Raw genomic sequence first — 4,864 nt, forward strand, 5'->3', positions numbered from 1 at the left:
CTATTTGCGCGCTGAAACCTCCTTAGAAAAATTTAAAAGTAATCTAAAAAGCTATCTTTATAAAGATGCTTATGAATCTTAGATCAGACAATCCTTTTGATTCTCCTATTTACTTTTAGATCAGGTCTCAACTTAACAATTACTCTTAGACTAAGTCTTCATAAAAATTGTTCTTCCCTAATTGTTATTCTATTTTAATTGTTTATTTTAAATCAAATGTAATTTAACCTCATTCTTTACGTATCTTTAATGTAACTATGGATAAAATTTTATGTATATGGTTTTAAACTGTTTTATTTGTCCCCCCCTCAATTATTATTGTTATACGTATTGAAAATATTTGATATTGCTTTTAAATCAAAATCTCAATAAACTTGAAACTTGAAACTTCCTGTCCAACAAGAGCAGGCGGGGGAGAGGGGGGCGGGATTAGGGCATTACAGGGCGGGAATGGGTAGAACTGGGAGGCGGGTCTAGGGGTCCGGATTTTCCAATTGGAAAATTTGGCAACCCTAGTGTGGTAGAATCTTTAAAATTGTTCTGCAGACAATTGTTTTATCAAGTTTGATTACTGTAATCTGGTACTTTTAGATATGCCGCCTCAGCATTATGCCTGGAATTATTTCTAAGGTGCTTTACAATTCTCCTTCCCAGTCCAATGACTAATTTAGACTATTCGCAATGTTTTCAAACACTTCAAATCCTCACCGGTCTCTAATAATTTAGATATTGTGCATTTCTTAACATGTTATTGTTACTTAACTTAGTAATGGTGAAATCTTGTTTTTCATACGGACTATGCGGTGAGACCCGACATGTTTCACTGAAGTTTCGTCAGGGGTCTACCCACCACCGCAGCCGTTCACCTCATATCAATAACGATAGTACAAGAAAAGCACATTGATCTTATAAATATACATAAACAATCATTTTAACCCTCCCACCCACCTAATTAATAATCAAGAAATGATGAAAGGGTCAAAAAAGAAATCAGTCTTTAGTTTATTTAGCCTTATAAGAATGAAGGTTTATTAAGGGCATCAACCTGCCCTATGACTCTTCTTAGTACAAAATCAATCCATCATTACCAATTACTAGAATAATTTTAATTACCAAGTCTAACAACAGTCTCAAAATGTGCTCTGGCACAAAGCTCTTTTTCTGCCTCTTGATCCTATGGTAATTGTGCTTGAAGACAGGTTATGTCCTTTAAAGCATCATTTATATCTGAACTTTGAAATGCTTGAAGTGGCTGGGATCTCCTTACATAGGAGACATCTGCTGCATTCTCCCGAGGAAGCTAGTTTCTTCTGTCAGTGTGTAGAGGCTCTGAGAAATAACTGGCGTGTCTAAGGAAATCTTTCCGTTCAATGTTGCATGAGTCATGCTCTGAACAGTTGGAAAGGACCAGGGAGAGTTTGGGATAAAGGAAGAGGGTGATGGAAATGCAAGCAGATTGCTGTTAAATTGTATTGACAGATATGTTCTGCAAAGTAGCAGTTGGTGATCCCAGTAATCTAATCACTCTCTTTAATAAAGAAATGTTGCAGAAAGAGTGAAAGATGAAGGACAGAGCTACTGTTGTAAGAAGCCTGCATATCAGTGACTATAGGAATATGAAAGGGTGAGCTTCTACACTGAGGGCAGAGGAGAATATGAACTTAGTTCATCCCTGGTTTCCCGCCTCATGCTCGCTATGTGGGCTCCATCCAGCTCTTCAGGGTCAGGAGATCTGCAACCAGGGCTTACACAAAAAGATATTCCTCACTTGTAGACCCTCCCAGTCTCACAGTTCTCATCGACCTTGGGTGTAGGCCAGAGGAGATGTAATCCCGGACTAGATTCTGCTCTCACCCTGAAGGAACAGCCAAGTCCAAGGTATAATTGAGCAAACTGGAACTCTTTTATTTAACTTGCTGTTGAATTAACTGCAGAACTATTTACAATTTCTTTAGATTGTATTGTATTTGATATACCGCTTGTACATAAGTATTCAGCAGTTTACAAAAACTAGAAACATTGGGCACATCAACTTCCCTTACTGTCCCAACTGGACTCACAATCTAACTGAATTGCCTAGGACAGTGTTTTTCAACCTTTTTACACCCGTGGACCGTCAGAAATAAAAGAATTATTTTGTGGACCGGCAAACTACTAGGACTAAAATTTAAAAACCCCGTTTCCACCCCATCTCCGCGAGCTCGGTCACCTCAGTAACTATAGAAAAATAGACAAATATAGTGCAAAATATAGACAGCAGATATAAATTCTCAAAACGGACACATTTTGATCACTAAATTGAAAATAAAATCATTTTTCCTACCTTTGCTGTCTGGTGATTTCATGAGTCTCTGGTTGCGTTTCTTTCTGTCTGTGTATCCTTTCTTTCATTTCTTTCTTTCTGCACTCAGGCCCAAGAATTGTCCCTTTCTATTCCCTCCCTCTTTCCTTCCCATGTCCTTAGTGCCCCTTCCTGTGTTTAGTGCCCCCAGTGCCTCCTTCCCATGTCCTTAGTGCCCCTTCCTGTCTTTAGTGCCCGCAGTGCCTCCTTCCCATGTCTTTAGTGCCCCCAGTGCCTCCTTCCCATGCCGTTAGTGCCCCCAGTGCCTCCTTCCTATGTCCCTCACTGCCTTCCACACTTTGTCCCACCCTCACACCCGAAGCTAGCCTGCCTGCCTGTCTACCTCTCTCCCTCCCTCCCTGGCCAAAACCAGCCTGCTTGCCTGCCTATCTCCTTCCCTCCCTGCCACGCAAAAAAAAAAAAAAAAGCCTCCCTCTTTCCTTTCCCCGGGTCGGCTGCTATCTTACCACCCTGCTGCTGCTACTGCTAAAGCCGACAGGAAGTCTTCTTTCCGACGCCAATTCTGACATCGGAAAGGACATTCTGGGCCAGCCAGGCAGCGATTGGCTGGCCCAGAACGTCCTCTCCGACGTCAGAATTGACGTCGGAAAGAGACTTCCTGTCGGCTTTAGCAGCAGCGGCAGGGCGGTAAGAGAAGGGGACCCGGGGAAAGGAAGGAGGGAGGGACAGGAAATGATTGCCTGTCCTGTTATCCCCGAGCACAGCTTCGGGACGCTGTCCCGAAGCTGTGTGTGTGTGGAAAACGGTCACCTTAATCTTGCCGGCCCTGCGTGAACCGGCAGAAATTTCCTGCGGACCGGTGGTTGAAGAACAGTGACCTAGGAGAAAACATTATTTGAATAAAAGACAAAGGGGGGAGATCAGAATTATCCCAGGACAAGCAGGCAGGTATTCTCACATATGGGTGACGTCATACGACGGAGCCCTGATGCGGACGCCTCACAAGCAGACTTGCTTAAAGAAACTAGAAGTTTCGAGTCGCCCGCACTGTGCATGCGCGAGTGCCTTCCCGCACAGGGCGCGTCTCCTCAGTTCTTAGTTTTCCACAGAGCCGAGAAGTCCGTCTTTTTGGCTCTCTCCGGTAACTTCGTCGTTCGTGCCTTCTCTCACCGCGGTTTGTGTTTTATTTTTCTCACGAATCACTATGTTCATCTTTTTCTTTCTTAAAAAAAAATTTTTACTTCTGTCCGTTTGTCCGGTACAGGCTGCTCGTCCGTGGCCCGCAGGCTTCGACTTTGCTTCAGCTGTATTTTTGTCTTTGCCCTGGCCTGTTACCGGTTTCAAACGGTGTAGCAAGTGCAAGCGCACGATATCTCTTACAGACCCTCACGGACGCTGCCTCAAGTGCCTTGGGCTGAAACATCATCCTACCTCGTGCCTGCCTTGCCAAACACTTAAGCCTCGTGCTTTTAAGCGTCATTGCTTCCTGGTGGATAGCCTCTTCGAGATGGAGTCTACTAATCTTTCTGCATCGAAGGTGTCTTCGGCATTGACCCCCGTCGATGCCTCTCCTTCTGCTGCTTCCACCTCGAGCTTCATCAGACCTTCGTCTTTTGGAGCGGCTCTTGCTTCGACGTCTTCGGCTGCCATATCTTCTCCTGTCTCCTCAGGTCAGATAGCTCAGCACTCGGTTCCACCAGTGGTAATTAAGGTGTCGAAGCCTCCCAAGTCGAAACACTCTCACACCACTGTGCGGGACCCTTCAGCCAAGGCAGGTGGGCCGGTTTCAGACATGGTACCCTCCTTGCCGGCTACGTCCCAGACCTCTTTGGAGGAGCAGATTATTAAGGTCCTCACTATCAGGGGACCCACACTGCCCACTCTGCTTCAGCCTGGACATGCAGAAGTCTCCCGCGAGGTCGAGCCACCTGTGCCCCGGTCTGATCCTCCACACTCGATGCAGGGAACGGAGTCTCTGAGAGTGTCTGGTCGGGCTTCCAAGCACGAAACGCATAGAGTAGAGTCTGTGCGAGTGCATCGACAGGATACCTCCCATTCTACCAAGGGAGTCCAGTCTTCGAAGTTGCTTCAGGGCTCCTCCACACCTATAGATCTTCGATCTACTGCTTCCGAGGCAACCTCTGCTCGATCTTCGAGATCCAATTCGAGGCAAAGTTCTCGACATCACTCGAGGCCTACTTCGAGGCATTCTTAGACATCATGCCTCAAAGCCTCGGTCCACTCTGGCCTCGACAAGAACTCCAACTCCTTGTTCCAAGTCTCCGATGGCGGCTCTCGAGGATATCCCGATGTCCAGTGCCTCGTCCAAGTTTCCAGGTTCCTTCGTACCATGGTTTCCTGCCGAGGATTCTTCTTCTTAGATTCCAGCTGCCTCGACGTCCTCGAGTCCTTCTCGAGGCCATGCAACTACAGACCAGTTATCTTTTTCCTCTTTTTTGAGACAAATGGTTGTGGACTTGAGCGTTCCACTGGACACTGGCTCTAAGTACTCTAAAGAATATCTCGAGGTCATGCACCTTCCTCAACCTCCAGCTGAGTCTC

The sequence above is a fragment of the Geotrypetes seraphini genome, chromosome 10 (genome assembly GCF_902459505.1).
Source record: "Geotrypetes seraphini chromosome 10, aGeoSer1.1, whole genome shotgun sequence".
Lineage (NCBI taxonomy): Eukaryota > Metazoa > Chordata > Amphibia > Gymnophiona > Dermophiidae > Geotrypetes > Geotrypetes seraphini.